Genomic DNA, 18,779 nt, shown 5'->3' on the forward strand with positions numbered 1-18,779 from the left:
TGCAGGTCAGAACTCCTGTAAAGGGCTAATAAGCAATCTAGTTAGATATACGTTAGATTCTGTTTTGTTTAAATGGCTGATAAAATAAGTTGTGCTGAATGGAATGTATATTCCTGGTTTTGTGTCTTTTTGTAACTTAAGGTTTTGCCTAGAGGGATTCTCTATGTTTTGAATCTGATTATCCTGTAAGGTATTTACCATCCTGATTTTACAGAGATGATTCTTTTACTTCAATTAAAATTCTTCTTTTAAGAACCTGATTGCTTTTTCCTTGTTCTTAAGATCCAAGGGTTTGGGTCTGTGTTCACCTATGCAAATTGGTGAGGATTTTTATCAAGCCTTCCCCAGGAAAGGGAGTGTAGGGTTTGGGGAGGATTTTTGGGGGGAAAGACGTTTCCAAGCAGGCTCTTTCCCTGTTATATATTTGTTAGACGCTTGGTGGTGGCAGCAATAAAGTCCAGGGGCAAAAGGTAAAATAGTTTGTACCTTGGGGAAGTTTTAACCTAAGCTGGTAAAAATAAGCTTAGGGGGTTTTTCATGCAGGTTCTCACATCTGTACCCTAGAGTTCAGAGTGGGGAAGGAACCTTGACATGGTGGCAGAGTGGTGGGATTAACTTTAAATCATTTTGAGATCAATTTGAGATTTTTGAACCAGAAGCACAGATTTTTTTAAAAGAAATATTCTTTTCCCTTTGGGCTGCTGGAAAGCAGGTTTTAAGCTGAAAGCAGTTAGAGGTGTTTTTTTTCATCTCTGCTTGGGGGCCAGAGCAGAGACAAAAGGTAATTATCTTTTGTGAGCTGGAGTTTTCTCTACCTAAAGACAGGGTAGTTAACCTCCTGCAGGGAAATTCACAAGTCTTCACTTTAGAGACTAACAAATTTATTTGACCATAAGCTTTCGTGAGCTACAGCTCACTTCATCAGATGCAAGTGAGCTGTAGCTCACGAAAGCTTATGCTCTAATAAATTTGTTAGTCTCTAAGGTGCCACAAGTACTCCTTTTCTTTTTTGCGAATACAGACTAACACGGCTGCTACTCTGAAGTCTTCACTTGTGAAGTTGATTTTTTTTTTTTACCTAAGAGCAACTAGAGGTTTTTTCTGTATATTTCCCTGGAGACAAAGGTGTTAATTTTTTTTAAAGGATTTTTCTGTAGGCTGACAATCACTATCAGAGAACATAGGTATCCGGTTACCGCACAACCTATTTTTCTTTTTTGAAAGGCCAAGTTTTTTGTTTGTTTGTTTTAGTTCTAACTCTCTGGTGTAAAATTAGTTAAAAACAGAGAGGCAAACATGACAGAGCCCAAGGCAGAAACAGCCAAAGAGGCTGCCCATAGGAGAGCTATGGAGGCAAAGGAAAAAGAATGGAAGCATGCTGAGGAGAAAAGGGAGGCTGCCCACAGGAGAGCTATGGAGGCAAGGGAAAAAGAAATGGAGGAAAAGGATAAAGAGAGGAAGCATGCTGAGGCGGAGAAGGAAAAAGAGAGGAGACATGCACTGGAGATGGAGAAGGCAAAGGCTGAGCGGAATCTACTGGATAACCCTAACCATCCTTCCCCAACAATCCACAAATGGGAGCAACTATGTCCACAGTATGATGAATCCAGTGACATTGCTGAATATTTTCTCACCTTTGAGACACTGTGCACTTTCCATAAAATTCCTGAAGCTCACAAGATGACCACATGGGTCGCAAAATTAACTGGAAAAGCTCTGGACATATTCAATAAGATGCCTATTGATGAGGCTTCTGACTATAATAAGTTCAAGGATTTGGTTTTAAAGCAATTTCAAATTACTTCTGAAATGTACAGAGTAAAATTTTGAACCCTTAAGAGAGGGCCTGGACTAAGTAATGTGGCTTATATAAACCTGATGAAGGACCTGTTAGATAAATGGGTCCAAGGAACGGATGTCACTAGCTTTGACGGAATGTGTGATTTGATAGCTCAGGAGCAACTCCTGAATATGCACAAAGAGGAAATAAAACAGTGTATATGGGATAAGGAAATGGACTCAGCAGAAAATCTTGCTTCTTATGCTGATCGATACGAGCAGTCCCAGACCGCCAGAGAGGTGGGGCAAGCCGGAACAAAACCGGTGGAGGGAGGAGAGAGGAACAACCCTGGTCACAGTTGGAGCGGATACCAGAAGGGACACCCTCAGACCACACCCTACCACCAGGGGCAGCCCAAGGCCCCAACTACACACCAAGGAATACTCCAGACACCTTATCCTGCCACACCATTCTCCAGCAACGCACCTCACCCCAGTGATCCATCAGCTGGACGATGTTTTAAATGTAAATTTAAATGTTACATTTAAATGTAAATGGCATGTGAAGGCCAACTGCCCCAAGAACCCCAAAAGATTACAGTTCATTGCACCAGAATCACACCAGAGGTCACAAGGCCCAGATACCTTCCAGATACCCTTGGAGCGGAGGGAAACTGAGTGTGGGTGAGAAGAAGGTCACCACGTGGAGGGACACCGGAGCGCAAGTGTCGGCTATCCATGCTTCCTTAGTGGACCCCAATTTAATGACGCGGAGATCCAAGTGACAATTGAACCCTTCAAGTCCAACTCTTTCAATTTGCCTACAGCCAAGTTGCCTGTCCAGTACAAGGGCTGGTCAGGAACATGGACTTTTGCAGTCTATGATGATTATCCTATCCCCATGCTGTTGGGGGAAGACTTGGCCAATCATATGAAGCTAGCCAAGAGGGTGGGAATGGTCACCGCAGCCAGGCTAAGCAAGCTGTCACGCCTAACTCTGTTCCGGAAACTTCTACCAGGACCTGGTCACAGGTGATGGAACCGGACTCCAGGCCAATGTCTGCAACAGCAGTAGTGGATCCAGTCCCAGAGACCCAGACGCAGCCAGTCCCAGAACCGGAACCGGCAGAACAACCAGCACCAGAACCATTGCCAGCACTGAATCCAGTACTTGCAACCCCAACACCAGAGGGCCCCACCAAACCTGAGCTGGCAGCAGCCAATAACCCGACACAAGAGACTCAGCTGGAGCCTGAACCCCAACATAGTGCATCAGTGGAGAGCAGTTCACAATCAACAGAAACAGCCTCATTTCCTACATCATTTCCAGAGGGACCAAGCCTAGGTCCACAATCCAATGATGAACTGATGTCTCCAGCATCAAGGGAACAGTTCCAGACCGAACAGGAAGCAGATGAAAGCCTCCAGAGAACTTGGACAGTGGCCTGGAGCAACCCACCGCCTCTCAGCTCTTCTAATCAATCCAGGCTAGTTGTAGAAAGAGGACTTTTATACAAGGAAACTCTTTCTGGTGGACACCAGGAAGACTGGCATCCTCAGAGACTGTTGGTAGTTCCAACTAAGTACCGGGTAAAGCTCTTGAGTTTGGCCCACAATCTTCCTAGTGGCCATGCTGGGGTGAACAGGACCAAAGCCTGATGGAGAGGTCATTCCACTGGGAGGAAATGGGCAAGGATGTTTCTACCTATGTCCGATCCTGTAAGGTATGCCAAAGAGTGGAAAAACTCCAAGACCAGGTCAAAGCCCCTCTCCAGCCACTCCCCATCATTGAAGTTCCATTTCAGCGAGTAGCTGTGGATATTCTGGGTCCTTTTCTGAAAAAAGCTAAAACACCCAGAGCAAGGCAGTACATACTGACTTTCATGGATTTTGCCACCCAATGGCCGGAAGCAGTAGCTCTAAGCAACACTGGGTCTAAAAGTGTGTGCCAGGCACTAGCAGACATTTTTGCCAGGGTAGATTGGCCCTTTGACATCCTCACAGATGCAGGAACTAATTTTCTGGCAGGAACTACGGAAAGTCTTTGGGAAGCTCATGGGGTGAATCACTTGGTTGACACGCCTTACCATCATCAAACAAATGGCCTGGTGGAGAAATTTAATGGGACTGTGGGGGCCATGATACGTAAATTCATAAATGAGCACTCCAATGATTGGCACCTAGTATTGTAGCAGTTGCTCTTTGCCTACAGAGCTGTACCACATCCCAGTTTAGGGTTTTCACCATTTGAACTTGTATATGGTCGCGAGGTTAAGGGGCCATTACAGTTGGTGAAGCAGCAATGGGAGGCGTTTACACCTTCTCCAGGAACTTACATTCTAGACTTTGTAACCAACCTACAAAACACCCTCCAAACCTCTTTAGCCCTTGCTAAAGAAAACCTAAAGGATACTCAAAAAGAGCAAAAAACCTGGTATGATAAACATGCCAGAGAGCGTTCCTTCAAAGTAGGGGACCAGGTCATGGTCTTAAAGGCGCTCCAGGCCCATAAAATGGAAGCATTGTGGGAAGGGCCATTCACAGGCCAGGAGCGCCTGGGAGCTGTTAATTATCTCATAGCATTCCTCACCTCCAACCAAAAGCCTAAGGTGTACCATAGTAATTCTCTAAAACCCTTTTATTCCAGAGAATTAAAGGTTTGTCAGTTTACAGCCCAGGGAGGAGATGATGCTGAGTGGCCTGAAGGTGACTACTACGAAGAGAAACGTGCAGGTGGCGTGGAAGAGGTGAACCTCTCCATGACTCTTGGGCGTATGCAGCGACAGCAGATCCAGGAGCTGTGCACTAGCTAGGCGCCAATGTTCTCAGCCACCCCAGGACTGACTGAATGGGCATACCACTCCATTGACATAGGTAATGCTCACCCAATTAAAGTCCAACCTTACCGGGTGTCTCCTTAAGCTAAAACTGCTATACAACAGGAGATCCAGGATATGCTACAGATGGGTGTAATCCGCCCCTCTGGCAGTGCATGGGCATCTCCAGTGGTTCTAGTTCCCAAACCAAATGGGGAGATACATTTTTGCATGGACTACCATAAGCTAAATGCTGTAACTCGCCCAGACAACAATCCAATGCTACACACAGATGAACGATTAGAGAAACTGGGACGGGCCCAATTCATCTCTACCTTGGACTTAACCAAGGGGTACTGGCAGGTACCGCTAGATGAATCCGCCAAGGAAAGGTCAGCCTTCACCACACATGTTGGGCTGTATGAATTTAATGTGCTTCCTTTCGGGCTGCGGAATGCACCTGCCACCTTCCAAAGACTGGTAGATAGTCTCCTAGCAGGATTAGGAGAATATGCAGTTGCCTACCTTGACGATGTGGCCATATTTTCAGATTCCTGGGCAGAACACCTGAAACATGTGCAAAAAGTCTTTGAATGCATAAGGAGGCAGGACTAACTGTTAAGGCTAAGAAGTGTCAAATAGGCCTAAACAGAGTGACTTACCTTGGACACCAGGTGGGTCAAGGAACTATCAACCCCCTACAGGCCAAAGTGGATGCTATCCAAAAGTGGTCTGTCCCAAAGTAAAAAAAAAAAAAAAACAGGTCCAATCCTTCTTAGGTTTGGCCGGATATTACAGGCAATTTGTACCACAATACAGCCAAATCGCCGCCCCACTGACAGACCTAACCAAAAAGAAACAGCCAAATGCCATTCAGTGGACTGAAGAGTGTCAGAAGGCCTTTAACCAGCTTAAAGTGACACTAACGTCTGACCCTGTAGTAAGGGCCCCAGACTTTGACAAACCATTCCTAGTAACCACAAATTCGTCCGAGCGTGGTGTGGGAGCAGTTTTAATGCAGGAAGGACTGGATCAGGAATTCCACCCTGTAGTGTTTCTCAGCAAGAAGCTATCTGAGGGGGAAAGCAACTGGTCAGTCAGTGAAAAAGAATGTTACGCTATTGTCTATGCTCTGGAAAAGCTACGCTCATACATTTGAGGACGGCGTTTCCACCTGCAAACTGACCATGCTGTGCTACAGTGGCTTCATACTGCCTCGAGAAATAACAAAAAACTTATTCAGTGGAGTTTAGTTCTCCAAGATTTTGATTTGGACATACAACACATCTCAGGAGCTTCTAACAAAGTGGCTGATGCACTCTCCCAGGAAAGTTTCCCAGAATCAACTGGTTAAAATCGTCCTTGAGATGTGGAAAATATTGTTAGTCTTTATATACTTGGTAGTATATTAAGAGGTGCATGTGCCTTATTAACTCCATTTTCTCCTAGAGCTCCAGGAAGAAATCACAGCCAGCACTTCATCCTATCTGTGATTTGGGGGGCGTGTCATAAATATAAAGGGAAGGCTAAGCACCTTTAAATCCCTCCTGGCCAGAGGAAAAAACCCTTTCACCGGTAAAGGGTTAAGAAGCTAGGATAACCTCGCTGGCACCTGATCAAAATGACCAATGAGGAGACAAGATACTTTCAAAGCTGGAGGGGGGAGAAACAAAGGTTCTCTCTGTCGGTGTGTTGCTTTTTCCGGGACCAGAGCAGAAATGCAGGTCAGAACTCCTGTAAAGGGCTAATAAGCAATCTAGTTAGATATACGTTAGATTCTGTTTTGTTTAAATGGCTGATAAAATAAGTTGTGCTGAATGGAATGTATATTCCTGTTTTTGTGTCTTTTTGTAACTTAAGATTTTGCCTAGAGGGATTCTCTACGTTTTGAATCCGATTACCCTGTAAAGTATTTACCATCCTGATTTTACAAAGGTGATTCTTTTACTTCAATTAAAATTCTTCTTTTAAGAACCTGATTGCTTTTTCCTTGTTCTTAAGATCCAAGGGTTTGGGTCTGTGTTCACCTATGCAAATTGGTGAGGATTTTTATCAAGCCTTCCCCAGGAAAGGGGGTGTAGGGTTTGGGGAGGATTTTTGGGGGGAAAGACGTTTCCAAGCGGGCTCTTTCCCTGTTATATATTTGTTAGACGCTTGGTGGTGGCAGCAATAAAGTCCAGAGGCAAAAGGCAAAATAGTTTGTACCTTGGGGAAGTTTTAACCTAAGCTGGTAAAAATAAGCTTAGGGAGTTTTTCATGCAGGTTCCCACATCTGTACCTTAGAGTTCAGAGTGAGGAAGGAACCTTGACAACTTGCTTGAAAAGGGGGCCAGTTTGAAGCTTAACGGTGGCCTGTAAAAGGAAAAAATGGGTTTGTGCCACCTTTTGTGCTTCTTTATCTGATATAAAGTGTGATGGGGTTTTTGTGTGTGTGTTTATTTTTTTACATTAGAAACTCAGGGTTTGGCTAGCTTGGGAGACGGTCTCATGCTGAAATGCTGACATCACAAGAATCAAGAGATTGAAAATTGACTGTTTAAAACTCATTGGTTTTTGTGTGGTTTTGTTAACACTTAGTTAACTTCAGTGACTTATGAACATTTTGGAGAAAAGATATTTTCACTAAAGACACAGCACCCTCACACCTACAATTAAGATGCAGTTAATCAAAACACGTACCTGAGATATCCAGCAAAATCAAAGATCAGACTTCACATTCCTGATATTACCAGAGAAGGCATTAAACAAGAAGGAAAAAAGCAAACAAACAACACAACTTCTCAGGCCTTCTCTATACTTTACAAAGAGGGTGTGGGGATAACAAAGATTTTAATCCTTTTCTGGTCACTATTTAGGCCTCAGTCCTAAATAGATTCTTAAGAAACTTTAAACATTAATAGTCCCACTGACCACAATGGTACTGCTCACATGCTTAACTGTACACATGTGCTTAAGTGCTTTATTGGATCAGAGCCAGAGTGTTCAGCGCCTTGCATGGCTGAAGGTTTAGACCAGTCAGTCTCCACTGATTCTATCTCAGAATGGTGCTGATCATCCCCAGGCTCTTATTTGGTTATACTGTTTGAATCACTGTGCGTGTTGAACTTATTGATGACAAGCAATCTAGCTATAATACTTTATTTTAAATTACCATAGAAGTCAAAATTCTCTGTAGATCCCAGGTGATTTATGCAGCTCTCATATGACCCATTGACTGCAGGAGCTGAAACTCCTACTTTTCCCCCCGAAGAAGCAAACCCTCACTCAAAGGGAAAACACAAAAGAAACAAATCAAGACTGGGTGCCTTCCTGAAAGAAGATACGCTTTAGTCAAACACAAGTTACTGCGGATCAGACTCACTACAGAGTAACTGGGTGAAATTTAATGGTCTGTATTATGCAGAAGGTCAGACTGGTCTAATGGTCCCTTTAAAATATGTGCAAAACACCACAAAGGGAACTTCATGGCATAGTCACATAAGGGATGATGTGATTCAGAGTGACTGTGAAGAAAGCATCAGAGTTTGGAGAAGGCACCCAGTTCTCAACAGCCTAGCTTTCAGAGTGGGAGGTTAATCTCTCTAGGGGAGATTTTCAGTTGCATCAGTGGCCATTATTATTTGTATTATCATAGCACCTAGGAGCCCTTGTTGTGGACCAGAATCCCAACAAAAAAGACAATTCTGCCCCAAAGAATTTATAGTCTAAGTATAAGATGAGAATGGATGTTGACAGATTGGGGAGTACGAGGGAAAAACTGAGACAACGTTGTATAAATAGACAAAACAGAACGGGGAAAGGCTATATAACACACCAGTAGACTGAATGGTGGGAAACACCATGGTAGTGCCATTTTTTTAAAATTTATTTATTTAGGGCAGATTTACTTAGGAGATCAGCTACATAGGAAGGGAGGTGGAGCAGGAGAGGAGAGGGTAAGGTGGTCAGATGAGGCAAGAAGCTAGTGTAAAGAGCTTGAAGGAGAAGGGGGGTTGCAGCAAACAGCCAGTCCTCACAGGGCAGAGAAAGTCAGAGAACATTCTAGTTTTGACTGGAGTTTCTAAAGATGCCTAATTCTCATTGAAAGTTGATGGAAGTTAGACACATCTGCTCTGTGTGCCTTAGAAAATTTCTCTCTCTCTCTCTCTTTCTCTCAAAGACAAAGACTTGACTTTAGCTATAAAAACATTTTTTTTTAAATAGAATCATCCTCCAGAAATAATGAAAATATGGCTTTATATGACAGGTAGACAAAGATAAAAAACAATAACCTAAGGTTCAAAACACCCCCAAAACAGCTAGAAAATCTTGAGGTTCACCCATCTCCTGCAGCCTGGAACTCTTAGATGGAAAGGTTCACTCATTCCTGCTCCTGAAGAGTGTTTCTTCATTACAGCAATGCTGATTAGCATGTCAGCCCTTCATATGCCATTCACCTATTCTGCTGTAATATTACATAACTTTCTTCCATCATAGCCTGAAATGGAAGTAATAAAGTCGATTTATTAATAACTGTTTGTTTTAAAATAATAGGCTAGGAATTATATTTTCCTTTTTTTTTAATTTTTAATTGAATGTTTCTTGGCAGCACAGCAGTGCAAAGGAATCAAAGATAAAGTGTCTGCTAAAGCTCAGGTATGCACACTACACTGAGCACAGTGTGTTGCTATATGAAACAATAATTCATAATGTTATGGTATAATCAAAAGCCTTTTTATGTATCTCATAACAATTATGGCATAATTCAGCTAAAAAATAGATCGGAAATTCTGTGACACTAAATTACAATATAGAGATAAAAATGGAACACTCATCAAGCTAATAACTGGAAGATGATTGGAAGCTCCAAGCATTTTATCAGCTGCCTGCTGTTCTTGGAACAAAGGCCAATAATAAAAGGAACATGACTGCAACATAGAAGCAGCTTTCCCCTTGCATTCGAAGTGTAAGATTGCTTTAGGCTTTTAATTTGCCTGATGAAAAACATTTTCTGGGGGAAATGAAATAAAAAAATTGTTTTTACGTTTGCATTTTTAAAAAACATAAGGTTTTCAAAAAAGTTATATAGAAGGCAATCTTAAACACCATTCTCTTAATTTCCTGGCATACAAGTTTAGCTAGTCTTGGAATAGAGCATTCAGATAATAGTGATGGTTCTGGTATAAAAACTTAGATATACAAATTATTTGTCTAAACTAAGATTTTTATAAATAGCTGGACTTAAAAATATAAAGGAGAATTGCAGTTTTGTTATTTTTAAGTAGCATTGTCATCCTTTTCCTCATGCAAATAGCCCAGAAAACATCACTGATAGCTCAGTTTATAAACTAAGGATTTTTCTTAAAAATCACAGATTTGATGTTCCATACAGCCATGTATGACTAGCCTTTGATGCTTGTGAACATCCTGCCCACACAGGTTTCTTGATTTCTGAAAGCACCATAGATCAGTCTGTGGGTGGGGCAGGCAGGGGAATAGCTGTGCTGCTCAGACTGCTGGTGATGGCCCTGGGGCTGATGCATATTCCTTCATAATCAGTTGCCTGCAGCTCAGCTACTCTACTGGGCAGTCAGCACAACCTCTGCTCACAGGAGCAACAGTTCAGTAGCATGAGAAGGAAATACTAGGAGCACAAATAGGTGACTGAGAGCAAAGGGTTCCTGCATTCTAAATCCAGTGCTGACACTGACTGCCTCTGTGCCCTTGATCAAAATCAGTGAACTTTTCTGCTTCAGATTCTCCAGCCACAAAAGTTGTGACAATTAAGAAGTTAAGCCCAGATCCTCAAAAGGTATTAGGTACTTAACTCCCATTTAAGTGAATGAGAGTTAAGCATCTGAATACCTTTGAGTAGCTGGGACTTAATGTTGATAAAGTAATGTATGTATTAAAATGTACTAGAATGACACACAAAATCCTCTAGTGAAGGGAGTGTGGAGTGAAATGTGGAGAACAGAATGGGGACTAAAGCCATCCAAGTCCCACTTTATTTAGATAATTAACCCTAGCAAAAGATTTTTTTAAATTTGACTGGCAACTATGCACAGGCCCCAAAAGGCTGTGTGAATACAAGGAGAAACGTAAAAATGTAAGACATTCAGGTATATTTGGAATATGTCACGAAGAATCAGCTGGGAATCCTCATCATCCACAGCCTGGTCCTCTGACTAATGGCGTGATGATCATTGTGAGCAGAAGTCACTCACATATGGGGACTAGTGAAGCTGGCTCTAGCAACAGACCTATATAAGTATCATGACACAACACATCCACTAATGAGATAACACAATGTATCTCCTGGTCCAAGTTTTAGCTTTCATTTACCCAGTATGAAATTTGTTTATAAGGTAAATTGCTCACAAACAACATTAATTTAATATTGTATTTAAAACTCTTACCTGTGAAATAATTAACATTGCTGTAATTACTATTCACTGCAGCACAAAACAAAGGAGAGGGAAAAACCCCCTCACAATCCTTATGCTGCCCTTTTGTATAATAGAAAAGTAAGATTGACAATATTAACATGTATAAACAATGTCACATTCATTTTCACATTTGTCAGACAGTCATTTACTGTTCAAATTATCAAATAGGACATGTAGTGTTGCTATTTGTCAACACAGTACAATAATAAAATGTTTTAAAATGTATGCAAAGTTACAGATCAGTTTTTTGTAAGTGGAGAGACAGAGTAGAAGTATAACATTTTACCATACATCTGAGCAGTGGTACAGACTAAAAATTACAACTGCTTGGCTAATTTGCTTTCAAGTAATAATTCAGTGAGTTTAGTCCTCTGTGCAGAGGCTGATTTTTATTTTATTTTATTTTTACACACACATTTTATTCATTTGTTTGTTGTTTGATGGACAGTTCACACAGTAGTAGCTTTGGAGAGGCTGGTACATTGCACTGTAAATTCAATGAGGAGTTCATCCCTTCCATGCCCCTAATAGTCAGGTTTTGGCACGAAAGTTGCCCCTCAGCCCTGCAAACTGATCCACACAGGCAGACCCTTATGCTCACACAGAGCCTCTTTAAAGTGCAAAAGGCTCCACATAGGCACATGGATCAACTCCTGTTGAGGTATCTTGCAGCATCAGGGCTTTAGTGAATGAAAATCAGTGTAGCAGATTTTGTGTGTCTTAATGATAGCAAGACACTTAATATTGTTCCACTGCACAGTCTCACAGGAAAACTACAACAACAAAAAGAATCTACTATGAAAGGAGAATACAATTAGCTACTGAAAACCAAATGCTAAGAATTATTAATGGCAATGTGGTTTGGGGGAGAGGGCATTAGATGGAAGTTAGGAGCCCTGCCTTCTGATCCTGGCTCTACCACTGCCCTGCTTTGTGAGCTCGAGTAGGTCACTTCACTTGTCTGTGCCCCTGTCTCCCTTCTAACCCTTTGTCTTGTCTATTTAGATTGTAAGCTCTGGGGCAGGGATGGTTTCTTGCTATGTGTTTGTACAGTGTCTATCACAATGGAGTCCTGACCTTGGGGGCTCTGAGCACTACTGCAATACAAATGGTTCATTGACAGATTGGAGAGGTAATTATTCTGTACCCAGATACTTAAACAACTTGAAGGGGAGAATGCACTAATCAAATTTAGGGCTGTTATGAAGCCAGGAGGGGTTACAATTCAATTAATACAATATAGGCTTGAGAAACGGGAGACAAGATTTAAATTGATAAAGTCAAGGTAAGCAGGAGATTTCCTTGACCTTATTATCGAGGAGATTATTCTGCCCAGAAGCAAGAACCTTGATGATATCCCCCCCCAGGAACTTCTACAAAATTTCAGACCTTAGCCTATAAATCTCACCTGCTGAGGATCATCTATATCATTTCTCCCGGGACAGCTTCGCTCTACCTTTCCACTCTTTTTTTCTACTCCCACCCCTTCTTCCAAGCCTCCCCTCTCATTCCTCTTGCAACTCTTTTACTTAACCTAAAGCACAAAGGGGCCCATAGGTGCTACAGCAATATACAAAAATGAATGAATTAATTAAGTAAATAAAGCATTCATTTCAATAACCTCACTAAACTAAAAAGTGAGCACATCCAAACTGATGCTACATGCCATTGCATCAATGTAACTCCAATGAAGCCAATTATACTAGATAAAACTAGTATAATAGAGAGGATGATCTGATCCATGGTGCCAGATCTCTTATCTACAGATTTAACACCACTGATGATTTGTGTGCAAGTGAAATCAGAATCAGGTGTGATATGTAATCACCTTGTCTATTTTGTATTAATGACTTTATTTTCTGCTTATGTACAGTACATTCTTTATCCCTTCTACATGTTGAAGAAAGATTTCTTTTGCATTCAGCTTTTAATAATGTACCAGACAAATTTTCCTTCCCTAAAGCAAAGGGTGAAATCCTAGCCCCATTGCAATCAATCAATGGGAGTTTTGCTATTGGCTCCAGTGGAGCCAGGATTTCTCCCAGGGTGTTTAAGGAGGCGTGGGAAGTTGATGGAAGTAGTTCAAATAGTGGTCGTACTGGCTAGGAAGTACCAAAGAAGGATCTGAGTTTTGTATGGATGATAAAATAAACATGAGTCAACAATGTGATTTGGTCATAAAAGAAAGCAATAGAACCCAATATGACATTTACCAGGAGAATCAGGGGTAAACAAAAGTAATTATTTTGCTTTACTTGTTAGTACATAGAAGCAGAACAATTAGTTGTGGGTTCCTCATTTTTAAAAACACAGACAAATTGGAAAGAATTCAGAGAGCAACAAAACTGATCAAAGCTTTGGAAAATAAAAGTTGTGAGCACTGTTCCCTCTAAGCTGTGCGTGTGTGTGCTTGCACACAGATTCTAAACCACACACACACAGTGAAACACGCTTGCACAAAAATTTGTACAGAAGCACAACAATTTGAACAGAAGAAATTTTTTGCGCACACGGCCTGTCAAAAATTAAAGGGAACATTGGTTGTGAGGAAAGGTTATTCTGGGCACTGAGCATAACCATTCCAAAAAAAGATGAGGAATTAGGTAATATACATTAATCAGCAACCCATCCATCAAAAGATGCTATCATAAATATAAAGGGAAGGGTAACAACCTTCCTGTATACAGTACTATAAAATCCCTCCTGGTCAGAGGCACAATATCCTTTTACCTGTAAAGGGTTAAGAAGCTCAGGTAACTTGGCTGGCACCTGACCAAAAGGACCAATAAGGGGACAAGATACTTTCAAATCTAGAGGGTGGGGGGAAGGCTTTTGTCTGTCTGTTTGTGTGCTTGTCAGAGAGAGATTAAGAAAGCAAGCAATCCAACTCCATTAGAATTAGTAAGTACTAGCAAGGAAATGCATTAGTTTACTTTTGTTCTGGCTTGTGATTTTTCTCTGTGTTGAGAGGAAGGTGTATTTGTAGTTTTCTTTTTGTAACTTTAAAGTTTTTTGCCCAGAGGGAAATCCTCTGTGTTTTAAATCTGATTGCCCTGTGAGATTAGCTTCCCTTCTAATTTTACAGAGGTGCTTCTTTTACCTTTTTTCTTTCTAATTAAGTTCTGTTTCTTTTAAGAGCCTGACTGATTTTTCTATTGTCCTAAGACTCAGGGTTTTGGGTCTGTGATTACTTTGTAACCAATTAGTTAGGATATTATTCTCTAGCCTCCCCAGGAAAGGAGGTGTAAGGGCTTGGGGGGATATTTTGGGGGAATAGGAATGCCAAGTGGTCCTTTCCCTGATTCTTTGTTAAATCACTTGGTGGTGGCAGTGTATCCTCCAAGGGCAAAGAGTTTATGCTTTCGGGAAGTTTTACCCTGGTAAAGCTGGTAGAAATAAGCTTAGGGGGTGTTTCATGTGGGTCCCCTCGTCTGTACCCCAGAGTTCAGAGTGGGGAGGGAACCCTGACAGATGCTAATAAGAAACTAGGGATCAGTTATTCCTTCAGTCAATAAGGACAGAAGTTATGGGATTAGAGTAAACATTGAGAGAGAAACCATGAAAATAGGAACAGTTATGTAATGGAGCCAGCTGCCAAAGGAGGCTGTGGAATTGCTGTCAGTGCACATATTCAAGGTTAGTCCTGACACCCATTAATTAAAAAAGGTCTAAGAACAACTAAATTAATCCTGCCCAGAGAGATGGACTAGATGTCCCACTATCTGTTCCTTACCAAAAGGATTCTGTGAACTATTTGAGCCAAAATTAATAACATGTTAATATTGTTGCTCAGAGAGTATTAATATTCATTGCTTATCTGACATTCATAAACTAGAGAGAGAGAAAGACTCTCCTTTTGGCAGACAATCAATCTGCTCAGGTGTCTGAAGTACAAAGAACATCTGCAATATAATTTGAAGAAAAAGAAAATAAGCATGCAAAGTGCTAAATGGAAGTTGCACAATATGTGATTCATCCTGCCAGGTCAGCTCTCACCAAGCAGCTTGAGACACAAGACTTGTGTCTCCCCAAAAGAGACAGTTATTTCCATCCTTATTGGAAATACCTCCTCTGGCAAAATAGAAGAAGCCAGAATTGTTTATCTTCCCGTTGTGCAACTCCTCTACCTTTCTGGACAGCCTTAGAGTTTTCTGCATTGCCATGTACCCGGACTGTGGTTCAAAAGAGTGTTATCCCTTTTGGCCTGAGCAATTAGCCACTATCCAGGGTCTTGTGGGTTGTTTTCATTAGGAGGATAAATCAATGATAGTCAGATATTTTTCTGATGCAATTCTGTTGATTTCCAAGGAATATACAAAGTCCTGTTTCTCTGAAGACAGTAGGATCAAGCAAAAGGAGGCAGGTTACTCACAATTCTATACTTGCCTTTCAAGCCAGAACTCTGCCCAAAATGCTCTCTCCTTGTGGTTTTCTCTCAAGGCCACATTACAAATGCTTTCTCCTGGTTTCTACTTGCCTCTTTTTTTTACCAACACACAGAAAGACAGATTCCCAAGACAATTCCCAGCCCCTGCATTTGTAGTGGTGACTTCCATTGTTTCAGCCACAAAGGATTATTGTTCTCTCATTTGACCTGAATGGAAGGTGGCTAACATGCCCATCAGCTGAATGAGTTCTGTGACTGCCCATATAGATCAAAGATGTTATGGCAGGAAGCCGGCCAACTTCTAGCATAAAAACATCATGTGGAAAAGGCTAATGCTTCAACTGCCTTCTTCCTTTTTTGACAACCCAAGGCATCATGAAAAACAAGTTATCCACAAGCAAAAACAAACAAAACTGATGTAAATGTGGCTCAAGCAGTGGCTTCTTCAACATCCTGATTTGTAAATCTTTGGCACAGCAGTGTAGTAATCTATATGCTTGGCTTGGCTAGTAAAATGTATAAACAAACTTGTCCTTTGATTTGTTGAGTACCCTCAACTTGAATGACTCAGCAATAGCTGTATCCTGCAGGAGGCACTCAACCCCTTGTAAGTGTCATTTACTTGTGAACTTTTCACTGGACTAGAATGTGTATTCAAACTAACAACAACAAACAAACTCTATACAAATTGTATATCTACAAGTAATGCAATGGATTGCAAATGTGTTATAATTTATAGCTGCTAAGTGGTAAAAATGTCTGTCATCTCATGATAAATATACTGTCATATGACTCAGGAAATAGCAGGCCAGGTTCTCAGCTGCTGTACATTGGCATAGTTCCATTGACCTCAGTGGAATTACATTGATTTCCGCCAGCTGAGAATGTTTCATTCTGTGAGGTAGTGAGTAATTATCCATGTATTCCTCACACTGCTTTCTCTCCTCAAACCAGAAAAGTCTCTTTTTCTCCCAAAGCCTAGTTAGAATCTGTAGTTTTGAAATTTACTAGTCTAGTATCCTAATGTTTTTATTTAAAAACATGTGAGATCTACAGCTTTGACATTCTACGATGTGGGTGGATGTAGTATATTTGTTTTGACTGGATGGATATAATTTTTGAAGGCAGAGGCAATTTTAAGGCAAACGGAAGGTCTGTTTCTTACCTTACAGTGTAAATCGGAAAGTAACTCAGCTGAAGTACATGGAGTTACACCAATGCAAAAATTAATTGAAAAAGAGATTAGAATCAAATTCAGAGGGGAGGGAGTCTGAGCCTATACCCTATCTGGATAGACTGACTTTGAGGGTCTGATTCTGATTTCACTTTATATTGGTTTTACACCAGTGTAACTGCTTTTATGACTAGTTATTTCTGATTTACACCATTGGGAGATCAGAATCAGGCTCAGAGGACATAACAGGAAATGTAGGGCCTGAATCTCTTCTTACTTACCATGGCATACATCATGAGTAACTCCGATGAAGAGATTTGCAGAAATGGATGGCTCCTAAGTTCATAGATAGGCCTCTAAATAAATGGCATGATGCCTACATATGGACCTAGGAGCCACCTGTTTTTGCAAATCTGAGCTCACAGCAACTCCCACTGAAGTCACTGAACACTGGTAGTTTGGTAAATTACAGCGTATGTAAAGTAGCTATGTTGATAACTCTAACTGTGTGTGGATGAAGAAGGTCTGTCCTCCTCCTTTAACTTTAAGACTATCCCCTTTTCTTTTGTCACCCTCCATCACCTCCTTTGAGTTTAAAACAAAAATAGTATTTTCCTAAAATTGATATTTGTAAAAAATTTTAGAAATGTATTACATTTTATTAGGAGTATATTTGTAATTAGAGGCGTCACCCTAATCGTGGTAATGATGCATATTTGCTTGTGATGATGACCTGAATGGAGTAACAACAAACACTATATATGAAATGGATAGCATGTAGGTTAATAGTGAAGGCCCTTCCTCAGGAAGTCATACATGCTCTTTTGCATATCAAAAGGGAGCTTAATGTGTCACAATACAGAGTATGTTATGTGGCCAAAAAAAATATTAAGCAATTTTTTCTGTATAAAATCCTTGGAAGTCTGGCAGGAAAAAAGTGAAAACACTTTATGAATGGGTTACCTTGCTTGGAATATTGATTATCTGGTTTTAGACAAGACACAGTCCAGCTCTATTTAGAGCAATAATTTCCATAATCAAATATGGACACAGTGTTGCTATCCAGCCTTATTCTATCAGCCTAGGTATTCACACTCTACCTTTCACTGCAGTATGTGAGGTCCTGTTTACAGTAAGGAAATTTGCATTGGTGTAACTGACGTAGTCTGTGGTGGTGGCATGGACGTCACCTGGGCCCTGCTTCAGTTTCCCTTCACTCAGGTTATAAGCAAATCTAGACAGACCTTTTCATCAAAGGCCACCCCTTTCCAAAGGTCTCTTTTATTATCAACAGTCATAAGCATAAGTAGGACCTTGCTCAGATACTCCCAGGGATATTCATCATCTCAGGCTCAGTCCAGGATACTCTTCTTTTCTGCACCTGGAAAGAGTCTTTCCTTCTGGGACCCTTTCCAGTTCCTTCTCTGGGTTACTCCTTTTCAGTCCTTCCTTTAATAGGAATCTCCAGCTCTTGCCTTTGGAACGGGGCTGTATTAGTTAGTCCCACTCTCTCTTCTTAACTAGGAATTATCCCCTCCAAAGTGGGTTTTGATAATCAGATCCTATGGTCCTTTCTAAGCAGGAGCCCTCAGTTCTCCTCTCTGGAACTGAGTTGTGGGTTAGTCAGCTGTGAGGCCTTTGCCATGCCAGATTATCCCTCAACCAGCCTTTTCCTTAATTAGCCATTAGGCTTCAACAAGCTAGCTTTTCCCTGCTGCTATCTTCTGGTGTCTACCCAGCTCTGAGGAAGGAAGGAAGCTTTATACAGTCCTCTTCTCCAAGTTCATTCCCAGTTGATTGTGTGAGAGGGGATCCTTGCCCTCTGTAATGCTACTGGCCCCAGGGCCTAAAAGATATAGCAACAGCATTTCCTTCCAAGCACTACGCATTTGCAGGACAGCTTCCTCTCTATCTATAGCCCGTAGGTCCTTACAGTTATATTGATGTATATCTATGTAGATATATGGGACATTTAAAACTCTTAGGAGGCCATGTCATATAGCTGGCTGGGCTGATCACTAGGAACTACTGCCCCTAAGGGCCTGACTGCCCCATCATATATCCCCTAAAGTAGATGTTAGGCACTGGCACAAATTGGGGGTTACTGTTGTACAGTTTATCTGGTAACATGGCAAAGGAAGCTGCACTGATTAAACTTTGCTTTGTACCAGCACAGCACATCAACATGAGGGGTC

Source organism: Dermochelys coriacea, chromosome 5 (genome assembly GCF_009764565.3).
Source record: "Dermochelys coriacea isolate rDerCor1 chromosome 5, rDerCor1.pri.v4, whole genome shotgun sequence".
In the NCBI taxonomy this organism is placed as follows: domain Eukaryota; kingdom Metazoa; phylum Chordata; order Testudines; family Dermochelyidae; genus Dermochelys; species Dermochelys coriacea.